At 39.2% G+C, this 25827-nt stretch overlaps 1 long non-coding RNA gene across 1 annotated transcript in view; it reads left to right on the top strand.

Annotated features, from left to right (window-relative positions):
• Window positions 1-25827, top strand: part of LOC147017045 (uncharacterized) — a 75279-nt gene that overhangs the window by 16994 nt on the left and 32458 nt on the right. The window contains exon 2 of the long non-coding RNA XR_015049313.1: window positions 12364-12455. This is a non-coding gene — a long non-coding RNA (uncharacterized LOC147017045). The remainder of the gene's footprint in view (window positions 1-12363; window positions 12456-25827) is intronic.

Raw genomic sequence — 25827 nt, 5'->3', positions numbered from 1 at the left:
GGTATTTGTCTCTGGACAGCTTGGCTCTGGACGCTTCTGAGCGGTTTTTATGTTCGGGCAGTGTTTGTCTCCGAACATATCTGGGTGGTGTTTATGTCTGGACAGGAGTTTGTCTCTGGATACATATCTCCATATCTGTCTGGATGGTGGTTATGTCCAGACGGGGTTTGTCTCCAGACTTGTCCAGATGGTATTCATCTCCAGATGTGTCCAGATGGTAATTTGTCTCTGGACCTGCCGATGGGAGTTTGGCACCAGACATGTCCCGATGGGAGCTTGTCTCCGAACGTGTCCAGGTGGTGTTTATGTCTGGATGGGAGTTTGCCTCCAGATGTGTCATAGCGGTGTTTGCCTCCGGACAGCTTGGCTCTGGACGCTCTGGGCGGTGTTCGTCTCTGGGTGGTATTTATGGTATGACCAGTCGAAAATGGATTTCAGGCATTGTTTTGTTTTCATCTTCACTGTTATTCCATGCAGAATCATTTTGATGAGATGGTGTGAATCATAAATAACGCTCCACCCCATGCCTGATTTCCCTTCCTCTCACCTCTCACCACCTTTCGTTCCCCCCTCCCCTTCCTTACTCTCCCCTCCCTCCTCACTCTCCCTCCCTTCTCTCTCTTCCCCCCTCCCTCCTCTCTCTCTTTCCCCCTCCCTCCTCTCTCTTTCCCCCTCCCTCCTCTCTCTTTTCCCCTCCTCTCTCTCTCTCCCCTCCCTCCTTTCTGTTTTCCCTTCCTCCTCTCTCTTGCCCCACCCCTCCACTCTCATTCCCCACCCCTCCCTCCTCTCTCTTTCCCCACCCCTCCTCTCTCTTTCCACACCCCACCTCTCTCTTTATCCACCCCTCTCTAACTCCTCCCTCTTTTTACCCCCCCCCATCTCAGTTTTCCTGTCAGCGAAGTGACGGGTGGTATTTGCTCGTGTTTAATATTCTTGGTTATGTCCTTTTCATATTCCCTTTTGGCATGCTGAGTAATTTTCTTAACTCGTCTCTATTTCCTCCTATACTAACGTAAGTCCGACTCCATTCCTGTTATTTTGTAGTTCATGAATGCCTTCTGCTTCTTCTTAACAAGTAAAAGTACCCATCCCAAATGGAAGACAGACGAACGCACGGACAGAGACCACGATTCGCAATATATATTGGATTACACAGTGTATCTCACTGCTCAATCACCCTGGTCTCTTTCTGCTTCAACCTCAATACATCACTGGAACATACCAACTTTTCACCATACACATTTTCCTGTTTAAAGATGCCCATTAATTCTATGCAGATTGCCCACTCATTAACTTTACCCATCTAAAGCAACCAAATCACTTCTCATCCCCTCAAAGTTTGCCCTCCTAAAATTTCACAACCTCACACCACTATCTAAAACTTCTCATCTCAATTAATTTGTGCTTCCTATTTTTTTGCTGTTTGGCCCCAGATGTTCTCCCATGTCCACCTCCTCCACTACATTTGGGATAATTACTTCTAAAAAGAGGTCAACACTGCACACCTCCTCATGGCTTTTCTACAATCTGGGTTCAAAAGTAACCTTGGAAAAGAGATAGAAAATCCTCATCTGCTCTGCCTTTCCCCTGTTCTGGTTACTCAATATATATCCCTGGCAAGTTAAAATTCCCCAAAGTCAAAACTCTTCCCTTATCACACACCTATCTGAATTATTCACATATCCATCTTTCCTGCTCCTGCCTCTCACCTTTCTCGGCTTCATGCTGTGGAAACCAAGGCATTTAGGATCATTGGTATCTCCCGCCGTGAGGCTTAGTCTTTGGGTCTCTCAGCGCAGGAAGGTTGGTGGCCTTTCTCTCTTCTACTGTCTCCTCTCCAGTCTCGCCCCCTAGCTCTGTCTGTGATGCCCCCCCTTTCTCTATCTGTGATTCCCCCTCCCCCCCCACATATTTCCACTGGGCACTCAAGGTCTGCCAGCAACACCCTTCTGGTAATACTACCAAAATCAAGAATCATTGCTCACCTTCATTCTTTCATTCCTCTCTTTTTTCCCCACCTTTGAAACAAACTCCCACACTCTTCAATCCCACTCTTCCCTCCAGGTCTTCATAACAGCTGTTCACCACCACCTCTTATCTTCCCCCATCCTAAACCACGATCTTTTCTTCCCCCCATTAATCCACCCCACATCCCCCTCCTTCAAATTCCCTGCTTTCCTTCCTGAAAGTCCATGTCGTGTAAGGACTTGAAAGTCCCTGGAGTTTCCATCTTGTTTATCCCATGTACCCCACAACAACACTTTCCCTTCCACAGATCTTCTAATGTCTCTGGTCTCCACTGTTTTGTCCTTCCCTCTCCTGCCTCTCTTATCTCCTGCTCCTCTGATTGTATTTGTGTGTGCTAGCTCTTATACAAGCCTCGACATTGTGTCCCAAAAAAAAATAAATCACTTCTTAATGGCATGCCTTTCTCGAGATGCAATCCTGTCTTTCACCCAGATTACCACACCTCCTCTGAATTTCTGTTTCCTATCACATTCATAAACTCTGAAGGCTTGAATTCCCATCCTCCAGTTATATTGCTCACTAAACCATGTCTCACTTACAGCAACTAGAACGATGTGGTACACCTCACCATCCCTTCCAGCTCTTCCTTCTTTCCATTCAAACTCCTCGCATCCGTATAAAACACCTTCAACCCTTCCCTTCCATTAATCACCCCCTGCTGCCCCAATCCTCCAACCACATCCTCAGCCTCGAGTCTAAAACAAGTCCCAATTTCATTCTCAAGAACCGCCGTAAATCTTGCCACCCCCCTTTTAGTGAGCACCCTGACACATGTCTGCATTCACTCATTATAACCATGCAGGGATCTCCACTGACTTGATCCCCGAATCTGAGACTGTATCTAGATGTTCCTAAATCTGATCGCACCTTCCACTCCCTCCCCCCTTTCTCTTTCTGCAACATACATTACCGCCAAGCTTCATTTCATCTGAAAATTGAAAAGGCCTACTCCTAACCTATACTGCATGTGATACACTGCATTGTCTCATAATATCCTTGTCAAGCATGTGATTTGTGTTCTAGCCTTAGACCACTGAAATGAATAAATAAATGCTATTAATGACTGCAGCCAGTGGTGCAATTATAACACCTGCAATTATAATCAACAGGAAAGACCAAGAGATGAACTTCAGTTGTGAAATTCCCATGGGTATTTGTGACATTTCTTGATTGCAGAATGTGTGAAGCTTGATAGTATGACAGGCTATCAAGAACCATCGCACCGTGGGTTCCGTTTGATTGGAAAATGTAACGAAAATATTCATGCTGTCATGCTGAGTTTCAGGTTCGTGAGAGACAAATCACTTTTTGGAGCACGCACAGCTAGTATGATTGAAAATGCCACGAGTTTGTGATCATTTCTATTTCACTTTCAACTTTCTACTCCTAAGGTGCCTATAAAATCTTGGGCAGGTTCCTCCTGGAACATGCACTGACAATGAGTGGGTTCGTCGATGAATTTGATTTTGGAAGTATAAAGAGGTGGGTGATCACTAAGAGATATGACAAAAGGATCTTAAACTTTCTGTCGAGTAAAAGCAACAGACCTTGATAGATTTTAATAATATGCTGGGATATATATATATATATTTGTAGTCGAGGCTCATTAAACTCGACCATTCTATATGATTGACTTGTGACGTCAGCTCAGATCATCACATATCTGGATTGCTTTTGTTGTAATCTTCTCTTCCTCAAAAATATTGTTTCCAAACATTATACAGTTAGTGATGACAAATCTTATGATAATTAAAATGATTCTAATCCATGTCACATACATTCATTATGGGATGGAAGTTAAGACGTTGTCGTCAGATTTAAAGATGCTGGATGGTGCATCCTGCTCTCGAAATGAATGAAGAACCACTTGGGTATGATTCATGGTGAGAATGACATCTTGGAAGTCTTCTGGAATAGTGTTCGATCAGTTCTGTCTACAATCACAAATCACATGGTATCTTTGGTAGGAATGCTCGTGCGCAAGCTAATTACACCATCTTATTATACATTTCTCAATAATTAGGCTGGATATTGAAGGTGGGCTAAACATCCTTTTTATTTGGCGGAGATAGTGCCATTATTAAATTCCTAAGCTTACATAAATAAAGATCCTCATACACAAAGCCAATTTAATAATCCAAATGTAAACCTATAATTCAAATGCAAACACAGCCTAAGTGAAGTAATGGAAATTATTATAGGCTATGCATTGTAAAAGGCACAAATATGTGGTTGGAAGCCAAACCTGCATATCAAAAGGTTTTAAACAGGAAAGCCAATTTTTTTTTCTTTCCATTTCCCTGGCCGCGGACATTCTCGACACATCGCAGACATTCTCGACACATCGCAGACAGGCAGATAGATAGATAGATGGTAGGTTATGCTGAAAACGTCAGTGGTGCAATTGTGATACAAATTTTTTTTTATCTTTTGTCTTGACTAACCTGTCCATCAAACTATTTTCTGACACTCAGACAAAAAAGTGGTATAATTTTAGCACATGTTATATAATTATATAACAAATGTGCAAAAACATAACGTTTTGCTGCCTAAATTGACCTTTTCTGCCCCTTCTTTCCACCCCTTACTATACACTGTAGACGTCCTGGTGCCTCGAGAAACAACGAATATGTTTCACATCTGGAATAGATTATTGTGTCTGAAATTATTATCCCATCGACAGAGAACAAATGGGCTTTCATTTCCTTTAGAACTCCTTTGTTTTCAAAAGATCAAAATATAAAACGGGCAAATCCATGACAATAGCAAACAATTTTTGTTACAACCAGCATAAAATACGCTCAACAAGCAAGCTTGGGGCAATCAGTGTTGCACCCCAACGAGAAGCATTAACAGAGTAACGAATTGAACGAAACAGAACAATAAAAATGTCATTCCTTACATCTCTTCATGCATATGTCAAGGAGGGATGTCAGATTTGGAAAATGTTTCAACATTTTCCTTTAAAAGAGAGAGCAATAGACTGACCCAGTGTGGATTTTCTGGTAAGAGGTTATGATTGAAAAGATGCCTGCCTGCTTCACGAATATATTACAACAGCCAAGCTCAAGAAACTTCCACTCTTAGCCTGGAAACACTGTCCTGTTTGTAAGAGTGAGATAATTTTAGCTGCAGATGTGAGGGCAGTTTTTATTTCATCAATGTAGCAAACCTCATAAATGCACACATTACAAAAGTATTCACATCTCTTGTTTAAAGCACTATCAACAAGAGAGTTCATAGAACACCTGACCCCATGCAGTCTTGAGATAAAAGGACGTGGGAAGGGTATTTTAAACTCTTGCTTATTGCGTTTTCGAGAACAATCTATATTCCCTATGAGCCGCCATTTTGTTTGAATCTTCCCCAAAGCTGAGAGCAAGCGACAAATTTGATTGCTCGAGATGACGTAAAATGGCAAAATATTTTGTATATGTTTTGCTAAACGGAAGTTTTGTTTTTTTTAACATGCCAAGAAGGTGATTTGTGTTCTACAGTATTGAAGTTTATAATTCAATTGAAATAAAATAAAGATTTTAAAGGTTGGAGAAAGAAAAACTTTTGGAAGTTTACCGCCGTTGATCCCGTGTTCAATTATATGATTCAATTTAACTAAAATAAGGACTTTGAAGGTCATACAAACATAAAATCTAGGCGTTTCGGCTGTAGATGCCAGTGTCTTGTAGACTTTTCCACCACCTTTTATCACGTTACTTTAGTTATTCATGCCTGTTGTTTGTGCCCTTTATGACATCCTTACAAACAGTAAGTTTCCTGTTTCGACTGATTTTCAATTTTGTTTGACTACAAGGCAGGCAGACTAAATAAATTACCTTAGCGCATGCAGACTCAGGAAGAGATTCTGTGTAATTTGCCAAATTCAGAGCCAAAGTGCTGCAAAACTGCAGGTTTGTGTTTCGATCTGTGTTGTGATTCATTTTTTCCAGTGTTCCAAATATAAAATCCAATTGAAATTAAGTAGTTCCTTGATCATAGACTGACGTCTGTAGACAGAGAGACAGACAAAATGAACCAATTGGTTAATGCTTTGTGCACAGGGGTCAACAAGCTGAGTAATATACAATTGCTGAATTCAGTTTAATGTCTTGTCAGTGGTAACTTGTAGAGGGATGATGGCCTTGTTTTAAAGTTTTATTTAGATCCTTAGGTGATGTATAAACAAGACATTCACAATGCTGTTGTTGAAATTAATTTATTACTTGCTTTATTTTCCTGCTTCTGGAGTTGCGCTCCAATATCAAAACCTTTTTGACTCAAATAATTATCGGTCTTACAATCTTCTTCTTTCATATCCAGCTCAGGGTTACAGGGTAGCATCATTGGATGAGCCATTGCTGTGCTGCTATTGCAATTTCCTCTTTAGGTTAGGGCAGGAATTTGTTCAGGGTGCTGGCTATAGCTCGCCTACTCTTTATGGAAAACAGAGTGGGTTCCTTAACGTCCACCAACTAATGCCGGAGGATGGGACACCAAGTTAACATCCATTGGAGGGATTGTCGACCACCAGACGGCGGTCTCCTCGGGTTAATGTGAGGCAGTCCCTTTGGGTGAGGGCCTGAAATGACCTCTCCCTAAGAGACGATGATCACCTGTCTCTGCTATCATCTGAGCTCCAGCATTTGAACATCAGTATTGCAGCACTCTCTGAGGTTCAGAGATGAAAAAGTGTGAGATCATGGTGGGTGGTTCCACCCACTCTTGCTCTCATCGCTCTGATGGTTACCATGCCAAAGGAGTTGCTGTCGTTGTGTCCAATAAGCTGACTCCCATGAATATTGAGGTAACACTGGTCCATGAGTGTATTATGAGAGTGAAAATTCGTCACTCTCCTGGTATCATTTCTCGAGTCTATCTCTATGCTCTGAATGAGGCGAATAATCTCACTGTGACCGAGGCATTCTATGCCGTGCTCAAGTCTGTAGTTGATCAGTGTCCCAGGCGAGATGCTTTGCTTGCCTTGGAGGTTTTCAATGCATCAACTGGCACTAATACATGGTTATGAGATATGTGTTGGTCCCCATGGGTCTGCAACTGTGAACCAGAGTAGCACTAAGTACCTTGACTTTGCAAGAAGTCGTGGACTTAGGATGACTGATTCATTATTTAAGCATCCACAGCCTCATCACTGGACTTGATATTCCGAAGCTGGTGGTGTGGCAAAGGAGATTGACCACGTGCTCGATGGTCACTGGAGGATGACTCAGAACTGCAGGTTCAATCATGCAAAGTTAATCGTGTCATCCATCATGCAAATTCCTTCCTTGAAACACCTGAATTCCTATCCACCAAGAAGACTTTCATCCACAGATTGATAGAATACTGCTCTCCCCTTTGAGCTGGAACCCCTGCCTCAAACCTTGTTCGAGTTGATGCCATGGAAACCAAGGCCTTCAAGATCATTGGATTGTCCCGGGATGAAGCTGAGTCGATGGGCCTATCACTTTGCCATCACCGACAGATTGGTGGTCTATCTGTCTCCTTCAGCCTCCTTTCTGGCCTTACACCCTCTGACCACTCCATACTTTGTCCACTCATACCCCACCCCTCCCCACCACACTCAGGGATCTGCATGGCACACGTGGTCCACCAGCAATGCCTTTCTTATGAAACTACCAAAATCCAGAATCACTGCTCACCATCTAAGATCATCCTCCATCAAAACCCATGATCTGTTCTACACTTGATAAACCACCCACACTACTCCCCCAAGCTTTGCTTCAGTCTCCTTATCCATCTCCTGCATTCTCCCCTACTCCTACCTCTCAAACTTACCGGCACATCCCTTGTGGTCCCTCCACATTTATTTTCTCCCTTGGCCCTGCTGTTGGCATTTCCCCCTTCATTTTCCACTGTTCCTTTTGTTAATGTTATCTTGTCTCCTAATTACCTCCCCCACAAAAGGGGAAGGAGGTTGTTTTCACCACTGTCTGTCTGTCTGTTTTTTTGTTTGTCTGTCTCACTGTGTGCAGGGTATTGCAAAAGGTTGTAGATGGATCCCAATGAAATTTGGTGGACAGGTTGGGTGTGTGACGAGGACGAAGTAAATTAGATTTTGTGAAGATCTGGATTTGGATCTGACTTCTAGAATTTTTAAAGTGATTCTTCACCATTGAGAGAAAGGGCCAAAAATGATATATAGTATGTTATCTCAAAAGGTTGTGGACGGTTTTGGACGAAACTTGGTGGACACATTTGGTGTGTGACAAGGAAGAAATGCTTGGATTTTGGTTAAGATCTGGATCCGACGACTAGAATTTTTAAAGTGATTCTTCACCATTGAGAGATCAGGGTAAAATATATATATATATATATATATATATATATATATATATATATATATATATATATATATATATATATATATATATATATATATATATATATATATATATATATATACTGGCAGGGGTACCCGTGCTCTGCACAAGAATCCCGTGGATGACGGCGGGTCTGAAGGAGTATATGTCACAGTTAATTGTAAAATTGTAGAGGCTGCCACCATTATTATTTTTTTTCATCACCACTATAATATTATATTTTCCCCACCATGTTTTATATGCAGAAGACTCAAGTTCAAAAATGTTAAGATTTATTGCCGCACCAGATAAAAAACCATAATTCCTCAACAATGTGAGGCTGGTTTCATGTCATCATTTGCGACTTAATTTATACGTCGGGCATAACCCAGCCCAGCGTATTTGATTTATTTACGTCTGTTATCCTGATAAAAAATTATGTTATATTATGTATAGGAAGTTACAATGTACCTCCGCCCATAACCATTCTATAAAATATCTACATCGCCCATTCTATAAAATATCTACAACAACCATTTAATTATAAAATATTATACACATACGCCATACGCCATACGCCATCACCATTCTATTTATATCTGTAATATGTATATATACAAACCACCACCACCATTTTTTTTATTTCCCACCACCATTTTTATTTTTCACCAGCAACATGTATTTCCTTCATCGCACATCCTATTCCCGTTTATGAAATAACTGAAGTAGCTCAATAATTTTAGTGGAGTGCTCGAGGATAAACAATATTTGATGTCTTCCCCTCTGGGGCCAATATGTATAAAGCCTCCGATAATCCCACACACAAGAAAGAAATGGTTTAATATTCACAACATAGAAATCAAACCAGATCGTGTTTATACACCGCACAGCGTTTAATATTCGCAACATATAAATCAAACCTGATCGTGTTTATACACCGCACAACGTTTATTAATATTCGCAACATATAAATCAAACCTGATCGTGTTTATACACCGCACAACGTTTATTGATATTCGCAACATAGAAATCAAACCTGATCGTGTTTATACACCGCACAACGTTTATTAATTTTCGCAACATAGAAATCAAACCCGATCGTGTTTTTACACTGCACAGCATTTAATAGCAAACGTAGTGAGCTTCATACTCAATGCGTGCACATGAGAGAATAGTACACAACAACAACAACAACAACAACAACACAATTCCCTGGCAATTTGGAATCCGTGTCGTCGGCTATGACCCTTTTGCTTCCGGTTTTTGTCATGGGGAATGATGCGTTCCTGGAGATAAAGGCATCGGCGGAGACATGAAAGACCCAAATATCAGACATGGTGTATATTTCCTCTACTGATTTTAATAAAGATAACTCCCGCGTCATCAAAAAATAATTTTTAATCGTGATTTACATTATTTGATCGCTGATCCCGAATCCAGGCCGAAGTGATGTAAAAACATTATACAGTAACAATAAAAATGGTTTTTATAACCATGGTTATAACAATAATGAACAAAGAAAATGTTAATAAAATATGACTTACAGATGATTATTATATCATTATACGGTATAATATACATACGGTAATTTTTGCAAGTGTGTTGAATGCATGTCATAATTCGGAAACCGAGGAGTCGGAAGTCATTGTCTTCAATTGACTGTAGGATTATTTTTTTCATTCTATTGCAAATGGCGTTGGCCCAATGTCAATCGGCTGAACTTGAAAAATTAACATTACAAAATCAGGTGATGACGTCATAATTCGGAAACCGGAATTTGGAAGTACAATTCTTTTACATCGAGACACTCCTGGCTACATGTTCTGTCAGCATTTGAAGTTTGGTGAGGATCATTTCGGTACTTTTCGTGTGCATAGGTCACAGACAAACACACACAGACACACAGACACACTTTCAACTATATATATATATATATATATATATATATATATATATATATATATATATATATATATATATATATATATATATATATATATATATATATATATATATATATATATATATAGCACGATATCTCAAAAAGTTGTCGACGTATTTGGACAAAACTTGGAAGACAGGTTGGTTAATCTGCAAAGACGAATTGATTCGATTTTGGTGAAGACCCGAATCCGGATCTGGATACGAGATTTATTTAATTTTAAAAGTGATTGTTCAGCATTGAGAGATGAGGCCAAAAACGATATGAAGCATGATATTTCCAAAATGTATTGGGCCCGATATGTTCTTGTAGATGAGGCATTACATGGTGGAGGTATGCACTCTACTGAGTTCCCTTCAAGTTTGTTCTGTGTTGTAGCTCTTCCATTAGCCTCGACTCTATAAACACAAAAAATAATTTAGAATCCAGGCAAAACTCACTCTCACCCTGTCACTCCAGAGAAGGTCTGACAGGATGGCCTATAAGTACGCACACTCACCTCTAAGCTGTCTATCCTGGGTTCGAATCCAAAACCAGGTATAAATTGTCATCCCAGTGTTTCATATTCATCAATGTGTGCCATTCCTTGGATTGACATTAAACAGACATCCCATCTGCCAGCATTCATTGATGGACACGAAGGATCCCACAGTGTCTTTCACGAAGAGCAAGCGAGCTATCACTGGCACTTTGGCCAAATTCCAAATTCCTGCCCTCACCAACAGAGGGCATTGCATCAGCGACAGCTACACCCTCAGCCAATGATGCTACCCCAAAGCCTCATGCTGCTATTAACGAAGAAGACTCCAGAGTGAAAGTCACACAAAATTGTACCTATCTATTCGTAAGGCCAACTACTGGAAGAACTTCAGCCTCTTCAACTTTCAGGCCTCAACTTCAGCCATCACCTCTCCAAGGCTGATGGAATGTCCAAAATGGCCTCCAAAAACAGCTGAATCCTTGACATCCTCCATTGTCTACCCTTGAAAAATCAGACTCACAGCGTACAAGGCCTTTGTCCACAGCAAGATGGAATACTGCTCTCCTGTTTGGGATTGTGTCCCAGCATCACACTGTCTCGGTTGTATTCTGTGGAATCTAAGGCTTTCAACATTCTTTGCATCTTCATCATGAGGCAGATCACACATGGCAACCAGATTTAATGGCCTCTATTTTTTACCATCTTGTCCTTCAGTCCTCTGCCCCTCCCCAGCTCTTCAAAGATGCATGATTATTTCAGTAACTTCCATCCTTGCTCAAGTCCCAAAGATGCAGGCTTGCTGCACAGCTCTGCTACTTTGCTCCTCTTTTCTCCTTCGTTTGCAAAACCAATGTCCTGAGGCTGTTCAAGTTAGTGGAAAACCACCATCTCATGTCAGCAATTATGACAACCTGCAATTTTATTCCAACAACAAACCCTCTTATTTGCAGGTTTCCTCTCATTTATTCTCATTCCCTTGCTTGTTGCAAACAGTTGCAGCCCCACTGTTCCACTCTCAATATGTTGTCTTTTTGCCCTGTCTCCTTACTCTTCTGCAAGCCTAGATTTTGTGTACAAAACCAAAAAAAATAAAGACCCAATAAAGCAATTTCTCTCCTCTTCAAAGGTCAGAGACACACATGTGCTTTTAAATTGCTATTTCTGTTTCACCTTGTCAATCTCATACTTGTCAATCCCCCACCTGAAAGTCATTCTTTTCCCACCCACTCCTCCACCTAAATCTCACTTCCAGCTCGTTCCCTTTATCCACACACAAGTGTGTATACATCCTATTTCTCCATACAGTCCATTTTTGGTGCTGTTTGCACAGAGTTGTAGATATGGAGCCAACTATTTATTATGTTCATAAGTTATGGCAGATTTGTTTACCACTCTCCCCACTCTTTTTTTGCTCCATGCTCTTGCCTCTTCTCTTCAATCCTCAACCTCCAATCCTCATGAACCTTTCCCTTATTTTCCAACTCGTTCAATATTCGCGTACTTTCCTTTCCATCTCCGACTACACCGCCCTCTTCTCCCAAACCTCATTCAAATAAAATAGATGGCTCATCATACTTGTTTGCATTTTCCAACAGTGCACTAAATGCAAGATGCAAAGGAAGCTGGGAAAACTGTTCCTTCTCGAATGTTCACAAAATCCGAATAACTTCCTCCTTCTCTGTCCAAGGTGCGTATGTGGGGGGTGGTAGCACTGACATAATCGGCTTAGATTCGTCTAATTGCAGGAGACCATCTGCACACGCTGTGCTTCAGATCGATCAGAGCAAAAAGCTGGTCCCTTCAACCAGAGTCCCTCCAATTGCTCCAAACACGTGTAATGCTGATAAACACCTTTAAAGATTGTCTAATTGGTTTATAATTTGACCAGAAGGCAAAATCCAAAGGTTCAGGCGTTCTCAGGGAACCAGAATGAAAAGAAAAGGCACAGTCAGTCAGTTCTTCACAAGTCTGTATTTCAGTCCACCAGGCAAATAGGGGCAGCGTGCAATAGTCACGTGGGCATGCGACAATTTAAGCCTGTATTACATTGTGAAGAGTGTTAAAGGAGGAAAGAGAATTAAAGGGGAGAGGGCAGGGTATGCAAAAAGGAGAACAAGGGAAGAAAGACAACGAGAGAAAAGGAGGTGGGGGAACTGAGGGGTATGCTGTTTGTCTCAAATGCCAGATCTAAAGAATTGCTGCTGAGTCTACAGTATAACCTTGGATATTGCCTGTTTCCATGCCTCACCAGACATTTTAACACTTCACTGACCCTTGTCTGTGTGCTGCTCGATTTTCCGACTTAATGCAGTTCCAAAATAGCTTGTCTGTACCGCGTTTATCCCAGATATGGAGAGATGGCACTGTGTTCCTGGCCTCGCCATATCATGCCAAGGGCAATAAACAGCAATTACTTTGGACTTTAAAATAATAATAAGCCAGAGCAGTGGAACATCTGGCTGAGGTTGTGCTCATTTGGGAATTTAAGTTATAATGAATAAGACAAAATCGCTTTGCTCTGGAAAGAAAGAGAGAAAGAGAAAGAGAAACAGATAGAGAAAGAGAAAGAGAAAGAGAGAAAATGATAAAAAAGAGAGTTTGCTGCATCTCACACACACACTTCAGAATAAAAATTATTAATATCTGACAAATAACACACACACACACACACACACACACACACACACACACACACACACACACACACACACACACACACACACACACACACACACACACACACACACACACACACACACACACACACACACACACACACACACACACACCGCTCGATTCAGTCTTGCAGCCCACCTGTGGAAACGACGAGCAGTGGTGGCAGATGGGACACCTGTATACACATACAGTGTGTGTGTGTGTGTGTGTGTGTGTGTGTGTGTGTGTGTGTGTGTGTGTGTGTGTGTGTATGTGTGTGTGTATGTTTGTGTGTGTTTGTATGTGTATATATACATATATATATATATATATATATATATATATATATATATATATATATATACATATGTATTTCCACTATATATTTTTATATACAGGGGCTGCAAAAGAAGGTATACAGTAATGATATACTGGTATACTCCTTACTGTATACCTACTTTTGCAGCCCCCTGTACATATATATATATATATATATATATATATATATATATATATATATATATATATATATATATATATATATATATTTATATATATACACACACACACAAACACACACACACACACACACACACACACACACACACACACACACACGCATATACAATCAGCTCGCCTTTTACGCGTGATGCGTTTGCGCGTTTTTGGAATACTGCGCACCTATCATTTACACCACTTTTAAATTTACATTCATGAGCATTTGGAATTACACGATTTGAGTGCATGAGTAATGCTGTGATTTAATTTTCGCACTGAACAGCATGAAAACGTGTTCGTTATAACAACAACTGATGTCGGCTGGATAGATTACCTCCCTCGCCCTCCCCTCCCTCAGTTCGTTTCCGGAAACCCTCCATCTTAGCTTGGTGCGTTTGGTGAAGTGTTTACTATTTTGCGCGTGAATTGTATCGCTGTAATAAGTGTAGCCTTTGCAATCATGACTGGGAAGCATCCGTGGTGTAGCGAAGTTAGTAGTGTGAGCAAAAGACAGAGGAAGGCTGTCACTGTTGAAGTAAAAATGGATGGTTTAGGGTGGTATGAAAGAGGTGATCGTACAGCTGATACAAAGGTGAAGTGAAGCCACTTACCATTAGTTCTGGGTGGTTTTCGAACTTCCGGAAGCATTACAACTATCACAACATCAACATGACTAGGGAGGTTGCTGCTGCTGCTGACACTGATGGCCGAGAAGTTTCCTGCATTTTCGAGGCCATTATCGAGAAAAGTAGATATTCTCCAAAACAAATTTTCAACATTGATGAGACTGGTGTGTTTTGGAAGAGGATGCCATATGGGACGTACATTTCTCGTGAGGAGAAGAGCGCACCTGGGGGGTTTAAATCAGCGAAAGATCACTTTACACTTCTTTTGGGAGGTAACGCTGAAGGTGATTGGAAATTGAAACCGTTAATGGTTTACCATTCAGAAAATCCCAGGGCTATTAAGGGATATGTTGAATAATGGTTGACTGTCTCTTGGTATTCAAATGCCAAGGGATGGATAACAGGCAAAATATTTTAGCTCCCAGCTTGCTACCAAGTTGAAGGAATATTGTGAGAAGGAGAATTTGAGTTTTAAAATTCTCATCCTCCTCGATAATGCCCAAGCTCATCCAACACCCATCCAGGACCTAAATGAAAACATTAAGGTTGTGTTTCTTCCACCCAACATGACATCTCTAATTCAACCCATGGACCAGGGAGTAATTGCTACATTCAAGGTGTATTATCTCCAGTAGAGGATAAATGGGGCTTCTGAGGCAGCCATTCAAATGGATGGGGAAAAAGGGAAAAACTCTCTGACTCAAGGCCCAAAAGCCCAAAATAGGAGACTGATTTCCTCCCCCTCCCATACAAGCAAATGTAAAATTGAGACTGATTCCCTTCCCTCCCATACAAGCAAATGTAAAATAGGAGACTGATTTCCTCCCTCTCCCATAAGAGCAAATGTAAAATTGAGACTGACTCAAGCCCAAAAGCCTAAAATAGGAGACCGATTCCCTTCCCTCCCATACAAGCACATGTAAAATAGGATACTGGTTTCCTCCCCCTCCCATACAAGCAAATGTAAAATTGAGACTGGCTGAAGCCCCAAAAGCCCAAAATAGGAGACTGATTTTCTCCCCCTCCCATACAAGCAAATGTAAAATTGAGACTTGCTGATTAAAGCACTTCTTTCCTTTTATATCTTCATTCCTTTAAAAAGAGCGAACCAATGAATATTTGTCCATGTTCTACTTTCGGGAATAAATTAATTTTCCTCTTACATTCATCACCATCGAGTATATTCATAAAGATTACTTTAGAACTTGGTTCTTGGTTTAAGTGTCTTTGTTGAGCAGAAATGAAATGATAAACTTCTCTTAATGCTCTTATTTGACCACCTCGTGAGCCACATATCATTTTGAGATTGTAGTAAATTGTTTTTCCATTGTTCAATTGATAACCATCAAAGTTTTCAGTCCATTCAAGGATATTAATTTTTTTCTTTACATCCTCCAACTTACTTGTAATTAAATTTAACCACTTATTTGTTTTATCTATTTTACCCCAGTTTTTTCTTCAATAAGACTTATTTGATATGTCTCACATTCTTTATGTTTCCCATTTAAATACCAAGGCTGATTACATCTCCACTCTTTGGTTTGGTTATTGCTTGATTCTATCATTTATAAATAAGTAAAAAGACTACGGTAGCCAGTTAAAATTCCCAACACAATATCTTAACACTTATACTTATAACCAAAAGGGAGACGATTGATTCCATTCTCTAAAATATATCTTTTCTCATCAAAAGCTCCTAATGCTTTCTTATTTATCTCTTCTGAATATAATTGATGTTTATAACTTCTTATTGTATTCATTTTTCTGTACTCTTCCTTTTTAAGCTTAAACAGTTGTAATAATGTTTAAAGTTTATTTTTTCCTTGATTATAATTTTCTTTATTCCCTTTAGTTTCTTATCACACCTGTCAATGTTATTATTATCAATATATGTGAAAGCATAGACTTTGATCTCAATCCTATAAATTCAATCATGACCTTTCCACCCAATTCATCTTTAAACTTACAAATAACCTTTTTATTCTTTGAGGAAAACAACACATTACCTGACTTATAATTACTTGTATCAAAAATATCAACATTATCAATCATATCCTCATATACATCACTTGTCTTAATTTCTAATATAAAACTATCTGTATCCATATATAACAATGACACATTATCCTGATACTTTGATTTTCAATTATTAGAGGAAGTCATACATTAATGACTTTGACAAGTCAAGAATTGATGTTCCTATATAAATAGGTTTATCCATTTCAATACTCTCTTTTTTTCAAATGAATAGCACAAAAGTTCACTGAAAACACCTCCGCTCACTCAAAACTTGGTCTATTAATTAACTTTGAAGCCTGTTTCCAAAATGTAGCAAGTCTTATGTTTTGTCGATTCCTACCATTTTCCATTGTCTTTCCAAATACAGCATTATTCATTAATTTATAAAAGACCTTCTCAAAATCTGTTTTTGCTTCTGTTCTCCTTTTTGTATTAAAATCAATATACTTTTTTAACTAATGACTTTGTTTATGTTTCAAAATCCGATGAATTTCCCTCACTCTCAACCCAGCAAATAAATATTGCCTCAAGTTTCTTTGATGCAAAACATAACTTTCTTTATCATTTAATGTTGTAAGTAGTTTTTTCTGGAGATTTACCTTTTATATTAAATGACTGTTGGTAATCACTGAACCATTCTTTTCTTGGACTTTCTTTATCAGGGGAATAAGGTAGGTCTTTATGTTTGTTATGAAGTTCTTCTGGATATTTTAAATCAACCTCAAAATAATATCCAACTTCAGCTTCATCCAATTCTTTTTGAGAGGAGACAACAATGTCTTGTAAAAGTTTTTCATAATGTTTTTCTTTAACCCATTTAAGTTTTCCATAAGGAAAAGATTGAGACATAGCCCACCCATACAAATTTTTAGCATTATAATACATCAGGTAAGAGTTGTCCTCATTCTTATTATAATCAGGAAGATATTTGTTATTTGCTTTCGCATATCTCTTGGAACTTACTTGAGATATTCCTCCTCTTTTAGCCTTCTCCATCATTAAAAGCATATCTATATCACTGATTAATTCCAAATTTTGTTTTGTCATTTTTAACACAGCACTCCAAGCCAATCCCGGGGCTGTGTAATAGTGAACGGGGTCTAATCCATCGTAATTTTTATTATGACAGACTGTTCTAAAAGTTTCAAACACAACAGCCAATAACAATACATGTTTTAAGAAACAAATCATGACATTCTCCAAGATTCTTTATATTAAACTTCTCCCAAACCTTTTTAGCTTGTGTACAATCTCGATCGGAAATATGAGTTTTATTCAACTTGCCAGAGAAACTTTCCCTTGAAGGAAGTTGTGTTTCTTTAAAACCTCTCAAATGAATCCATATAGTCATATGGATATATTCCCTTTTGTGATAAGAGACCAATCGCTTCTTGATTTGAGAAATATGATTTAAGATTTGGTAAGTTTTTAATATTTGATGCTAAGTTAGATAATGGACTTGCGATAAATTTGTATGTGTCATGAAATCTGATATGGGTTATGGGGGATGTATGAATTGTTTTTGTGAAAGATGTATTTTTGATCTGTGTTTGCAAAGGCAGAAATATCTCTCGATGTATTTGAAAGTTCATTTATAAATAGATGTGTGTCATAGTGAGCGTTGTTGTGAAGAAAGACAGGAATAAAGTTGGGGGGCTTGTAATTAAGATTACAACGAGAATGAGCTGGACCTCTATATTTACCCGTAAGATGACAGTGATCCCGAACCTTGACTTCTCCCTAAATTTTTTCCTTAAAAATATGACAGATACTGTTCTTTCTAAATTCCTTTTTCTCTCGCTTTGTTAATGACATTGGTTTATAGGTTTTAACCATTATTTCTCTTAGTCTTATGCAGTCTTTTTCCAATAGTTTTACAAACTCCTCTGTGATATCTTCTCCTCTATAAAGTTCTAACTTGTTGTATTCATCACCAACAGATGATTTTATATAATAACAGAAACCACAAGGAGTATGCTTTTGATATTTATTTGTGTATGATTTTTTGGGATTTGGAGAAACAGCATCTATCTTTTCAAGGATACTTTCAAAATCAGCATATATCACAAACGGATGTTTTATAGATTTGTTAAAATCTTTGAATGATATGTTTGAACCTGCTTTTGGTAAATTGATTTCGGTTGATTTATGATTGCTACAATATTTCGAATGTTGATTTAATCGTTCTTTTGTATGAAAGGAGTTGAGACATCTCTTACAAGAATACGTTTTACATTTTCTCTTGTATAGTTGTAATTTGGTTAATCTTGATAAATTTTTGATGAAAGCATAATGTGATTTTTCCTTTGAAGTAAAGTTGAGGTCAACGTGTTTCATCATTTTTATAGTTCTTTGAAATTTTTCATATCTGAACTTTGTTTGTATCCGTTAATCCATATGCATTAACAGATACGTTGAATAATCTTTTTTCTCAAATTTAGGAATATCTCTCAATGACATTGGAAATCTTAAATCTTTAACATTTAGTGTATTTTCGTATTTCTTATAATGTTCAACCCTTTCCGGTGTCCATTGTGGAGGATGTAAGTGAGCTAGAACAGACCATAGAAAACATTTATTATCTTTGTTTTGAATATTAACAACCGCTTTCTTCAGTTTGATCTATTTTGGTAAATCAATATAATTAGAAGCTTGAAGAGGATCTGATTTTAAGATATGTATATCTAAAAATATTATTTTTGTCATAGCAAATCCACTACCTACTACAGTGTTATCAACATCTTGTTCTTGTCTCTGGAGTTAATCGTAAACATCACATCTTACAAAATCTTTAAATGATGAGATAAAGTGAGGGTTTGTCCTCATATAGGGAGTAGTTTCATCTCCTTCTCTTCCCATATTCAATTTTACTCCCATATAAAACTTTGAAGTTTTCATTTCACTTAATGTGTTTTTTAATTATGATTGCAATACTTTGTTTAACCATATCAACAGCTTCAATGATTGAAGATGGTCCAGGGTCTTGAAAGCGAAACAATCTTATTTTTATATAGTCCTTTAAATGCCCCATCAGTGTTTTCAATGGAGTATTTAGTGGCAACTTCCCTTTCTTCATTGTTCTTATGTTTGCGTGAATGAAGGTGTTCATTATAAGTTTTTTAAAGTATATAATTATCACATTGTTTTTTGTTGTTTCATTATCACATCACCAAAGCATTGTCTGACTCAACTTTTTGTTCTACATCACTATTCTGAGGCGAAAACATGTGATTTTATTGAAATAGTGAGTATTTACCTTCAAATTCGCAAAATGCTGCAATTCACAGAATGTTCATTTCACAGAATTATCGGTAATGTTTTTTCTACTTATTAAATAAGAGTCATTATTCAACTGAAGATTTTGAAGATCTCACTCTCTCCCTCATTGCTCCCCCACCCTTCTTCACTCCTCCTTCCTTTTCTATTCTTTCTCTCTCTCCTCTACCCCTCTCTCCCTCCAACCTCTTCCTCCCCACTCTTACTCTTCCCATCAGTGAAGTGACAGGTGGAATCTGCAAGTATCTAATATATCAACCTCTTTCTAACTACTCACTGACTGACTGACTCACTGACTGATATTAATGTTCGGTATCTTCCAAGTGACATAGAGAGCTGAAATTTTGCATACCCACAGACATCAAAGCTGATACAATGGGAAAAATTACAGAACTGTTGGAAAGTCTAAGTAGCATTCTTCTCTCAACCCACCAGTCAGACCTACCAGTCTGACTTTGACACCCACCTGGAACGACTGGACAATGCGTTATCCCGAATGAAACACCATGGCCTCAAGTTGAAGCTGAGCAAGTGTTTCTTGTTTCAGACCAAGGTCAATATATTGGGACATGTGGTGTCGGATGAAGGAATTCAAATGGACCCAGGGAAGGTAGCGACTCGGTAGAACTGGCAAATCCCAAACTGTGCCATTGATGTCAGATAACTCCTGGGCTTAATGTGTTATGATAAAATATGTGTACCAAACTTCTTGGGTATTGCTGCCCCTCTTCATCGGCTTGTGGGAAAGAGGAAAGATGGAAAAGAAGTACCGTTTGAGTGGACAACAGACTGCCAGCAATCCTTTGATGAACTTCATGACTGTCTTTGCAATTCCCCAGTTTTTGCGTATCCAGATTTCTCACTCCCATTTATAGTGACTGCAGATGAAAGCTTCAGTGGACTGGGTGCTGTTCTATCACAGTACAAAGATGGGAATGAGCATCCAGTGGCTTATCGCAGCAGAGGATTGTATCACACAGAGAGAAATGACAAGAGATTTCGCACTTTCAAGCTTGAACTTCTTGCACTTAAGTGGGCTCTTGGCGAAAAAAATTGTGAATACCTCCTTCACTCCAACTTTTTGGTCGACAGATCATAACCCTTTGAATTATCTGTCAACTGCAAACCTCGGTGCAACAGAACAGGGATAGGTGGTGCAGTTGGCAGACTGACTTTGAAGTAATGTACAAATCTGCTAAAACCAAAACCAACACCAATGTTGATGTGATATCCAGACTGCCTCATGGTGACAGTCGAAACAAAGAGACAGATGAAGTGATTGTGACATTTGCAGAGGTGCAAGCCATTTTCTGGCCATTTTCAGCTCCTGTGCTGAAAATGGATGACAATCAGGAAGTTACCTGCGGTGTTATTTATGGGATTGGGGAGTATTTTTTGGAGAGGATAGCTCACATGCAAGCAGCTGACGAGATGACACAAGGTAGTGAACTTTATGAAGTACCATCAGAGACCCAGCCGTGAGAACTGAGTGAAGGAGGCTAAGGAAGTTCAAAAGTTACTGGCCCAATGGCATCAACTAAGATTGGATGGTATGCTCTACCAGGTGATTAATGATCCTCGAGATGTGGTTGAATTCCATCATTTGGTGTTACCCCAGGTTCTGAGGAATGAAGCTTTCCAAGCCAAGCATGACCATGCTGGGTACTTTATTGACCGTAGAACAATAAATTATATGAAACAGTGTTATTACTGGCCCTCAATGACAGCAGATGCAGAAAAATAGAACCGGGACTGCAAGAGGTGTGCTCTGGTGAGGGTCAATTGCTGGGTTCCTCACTTGCCTTTGGTTTGTATGGAATTCACATCTCCATTGGAAGCAGTGGCTGTGAATTTCATGCTACTCAAATGCATGTCAGATGGGTACAAGAATGTACTTGTGGTAACAGATATGTTAACAAAATTCTGCATGGCGGTACTGACCCAAAACCAGATGGCAAAGACAGTGGCAGCAGTCCTTATTTAACAGTGGTTTCCCGACTTCAGATGTCCTGGCAGAATTTATTCAGATCAAGGGAGGAACTTTGAATTTAACACCATAGCAGACTTGCGCAGGTGTTACAGCATCCAGAAGAGCCTTACAATCCTATATCACCCTGAAGGTAATGGTGGCTGTAAGGTGGAACACAAATATACATGAAATGCTAAGGACAATCTCACCTGAAAAGAAGGGACGTTGGAAAGACCATATGCCTGAGCTCACACCGGCATACATACAAAAGCCATGTCCACTCCTCCACTGGGTAACCTTCATTTTATCTGATGTTTGGCCAGGATATGTAACTACCTATGGACATAACACTGGGACTTGGCATCTCACCTAAATCATCAGAAGATACAACCATGGATCCTGCATGCAAGTAGGTCAGTGCTCACCACGAACGGATGAAAACAGCATGTGAGATAGCTCGGGAGTGGTCAAAGGAGGCTGGACAAGCCAGGAAATTGGTTTCGGAGCAGGTGTCAGCAGGTACATTAATCAAACTAGGGGATCTCATGCTGCTGAGAAACCATAAGCCCCAAGGGCATAACAAGATGCAAGACATTTGGGAGCCTGACCCTTTCCTGGTGGTCCATCAAAGTAACTCTGAACTTCCCATATTCAGGATACATCGTGAAAGAGCTGGAAAAACAGTTAAAGTGGTTCATCAGAATCAGCCGAAGATATGCACCTTTCCGATGGAGCCTCCTGGAAGAAGGGTCAACATACCAGTCACAGAGCTCCACATGGAACGTCCGGTAACTGAAGAATCAAATATTTTATTCTCTGTGCCTTCTAACCCTGAACCGCAGGATCATACACATTCTGGTGACGTTGCTGGTCCAAGGAAGCTGGACGAGGTATCAGAGCAAGTCATCAATTGCGGAACCAACCTGGTTGCGATGACATACAGTAACTGTGTTGTCGATTGGTCGATTGAACAGAAAGACGTGTGTCATTGCCCTTTTTGTGGACAATAAATATTGCCTGTGTATATTTCCCGATAAAAGAACACTGAAGAAAGGACTATTTATTCCCCATTACACACACAGTGATATGTGATTATACACAAAATACATACTGCATGTGAGATTATACACATATACATATTATACATATTATATACACAAACACCAATGTTGCTGTGAGTAATGATTGAGAAAAAGAGATAGAAGCTGACTCACATTTCACAAGAAGTTAATAACATGGATAATTAGCTGCAGATAATGGAAGATAATTCATGGTCAAACCAGTTTTGAGTAAAGGTCAAGCACAGTAATATCACCAACTAATTATTTTGTTACATCATTATTATCAATGTGTAAGGATGTAATAATGAAGAGTGAACCAGAAGAAGTTGAAATACTAAAAGCAACTTCACTGGAATTAAATGAAGACAAATACCTATTCAGTAAGAAGGATTTTGAGTGGGATTACCCTTGCAAAGCTTACCTCAATGGTGTGGGGATGGGTAGGGACAACAAGTCAAACACAAGAGGTAGGAGAGGCAGATTATCTCCTTCTTCTTGCATATAGCAGCTTGGCTGCGAGGTAGCTATCATTTTGTTGGGGCACAGCTGTGCTGCTGATGCTGTGCCCCTATACCAGTAAGTACACTGGTACTCATTTCACCAACCTCAGAAGAATGACAGGCTGAGTCAACCCCACCTGGTGTTAATTCAGCAGCTAACAGGGCTCAACATCATGACCATAAGATCCCAAGACAGCCACCCTAGCCACAAAACCAACACCAGGCTTAGACTATCTCCTCAAAGCAACTCATTAGTGAGCTGGGTGGGTTTTTGAGCAACAACTTAATAGCAACATGGTAATTCGACAGACTAGCTCAGTTTGAAAAAGCTTACAAGCTGGATCTTTAACAATACTGGCCTCAGCTCAATTTAAACCCACAACCTGGATGATGGTCCTCCAATGTTCTCACCACTGTGTCAATACCATACTCATCTTTGATGAATGTACTTCATTTGGAATAAACAACTTTGCTCCTACAAAGTGCTAAATTTCGTGAATGGAACTCTGTGGGCCCACAAAGTCAATTATGGACTTAGTAAGAACTTGATAAGCAAAGTGATTAACGTTTGGCCATGGATAAAACAAATTGGATTCGGACATGGTCGTGGCTCAAAAAAATTTTCAGGCAAAGGACACCCTGGGATCTTAAACATCCCATCCTCTCCGAGGGGAACTAGGGAAGATGGTTACTGCTGCTGAAATTGCTTCAATCATAAATTTTAGTTGCATGTGATTATTTGGAGGTTTTACCACCGAACTGTTCAGGCAGTCATTAACATGACTACTTCAGGTAACATAAGCCATAATTATATACCCGCTGCTGTTTTTTCACGTGTGAAAAACTAAAATAATTGGGCAAAAACAGTCAGAACAAGAAAAATAGCAATCAGATTGAAGACCCTCGCCAGGACTTGTTTTGTGTGGTGTTTGTGTACTGGTGTGTTACGTAATTAATAAGAGACATCTGAATTTAAGAGACCACTTTATAACTGATGGCAGTGACAACCGGGTACTAAAACGTCCCTCTTTGATGCAACCCCGCTTTGATCGGACACCTGACCCTGACCCATGACGTTTTTTATTATTATTCAATTGAATTCAGAATGCAATTAAAATAAATTAAATTCAGATCAAATGGAAGACCAAATAAAACCAAATGGAAGTCATGCATTGGAGTAATCAGAAGGAACCCAAACAAGCAATAATAAAAGATTGTTATCAGGAGGAACCTGGATAGGATTTGTATTTCAACTGCTACTCCTCTACTCTCAAAATATCCATTCACAGCCAAGTGAGCCTTATTCAAACAATTTTTTTTTAATCAAAAAAAAAGAAACCCACATCAAAACATTAAAAACTAGAGGGGGAGCACTCAGGAGAGTGCAAAACCTCCGCCGCCAATACTGCTGGGTCACTCGAGTGAACCTTATATCATTCATTAAATATGATGTCAACAGTGCTGACAAAGTTATAGTTCTTTTCTCCATTTTTTTTTTTGGGGGGGGTAGAGGTGGAAATCACTTAGAACATGTAAAAATGCAAAAAAAAAAAAAAATGGAAATTTTGTTGAAAAAAAAGTTGCAAAATTTTTTTTCTCTATTTTTTTTGGGGGGGGGTTGGAAATCACTTAAAACATGTAGAAATGCAAAAAAAAAATTTCTCTAACAATTTTTTTTTGGGGGGGGTAAAAAAAAATTTTTTTTGGGGGGGTTGGAAATCACTTAAAACATGTAGAAATGCAAAAAAAAATTCTCTATTTTTTTGGGGGGGGTAAAAAAAATTTGGGGGGGTGGGTTGGAAATCACTTAAAACATGTAGAAATGGTGGAAATCACTTAAAACATGTAGAAATGCAAAAAAATAAAAATTTTCTCTAACAATTTTTTTTTGGGGGGGGGGGACCAAGTCCAAAATTTAATGGCATGATCCTTGGACCATACCTAACCCCCCCCCCCACCAAGTTTCGTCGAAATCCGTCCAGGACATTTTCCGTAATACTGTTCACAAACAAACAAACAAACAAACAAACAAACAAACAAACAGAAAGGGGTGAAAACAGTAACCTCCATCGATCTTCGAAAATGGCGGAGGTTAAAACTAGAACGGGCACTCAGTAGAGCACATACCTTCGCCAACGCTACATTTTGCCCCCCCCCCCAGAAATCATTGATTGTGAGGGTATTTAATCCCATACCACATCTGCCATCTCATATGTGTTATGATGACTTAAAAACATTAACTTACCTGCTGTTTGACACTGATTCACGTACATTGTTCAATTTCTGTATGAACTCCCTGACCTTTTTAGGTGTCGGTGTCAAGTCAATCTGATGACAACTGGTCACATTATAAGAAATCAGATATTACACATCACAGGATAGGGAATTCAATTCTAAACATTTTGAATCTACTTACATGCAAATTGTACAAGAATTGACCGTGTTATGATAATAA

The sequence above is a fragment of the Eptatretus burgeri genome, chromosome 11 (assembly GCF_056783735.1).
Source record: "Eptatretus burgeri isolate ZD-2024b chromosome 11, Ebu_testis_v1, whole genome shotgun sequence".
In the NCBI taxonomy this organism is placed as follows: domain Eukaryota; kingdom Metazoa; phylum Chordata; class Myxini; order Myxiniformes; family Myxinidae; genus Eptatretus; species Eptatretus burgeri.
The sequence above is the reverse complement of the archived record's forward strand: the minus strand, read 5'-3'. Positions and strand labels throughout refer to the sequence as shown.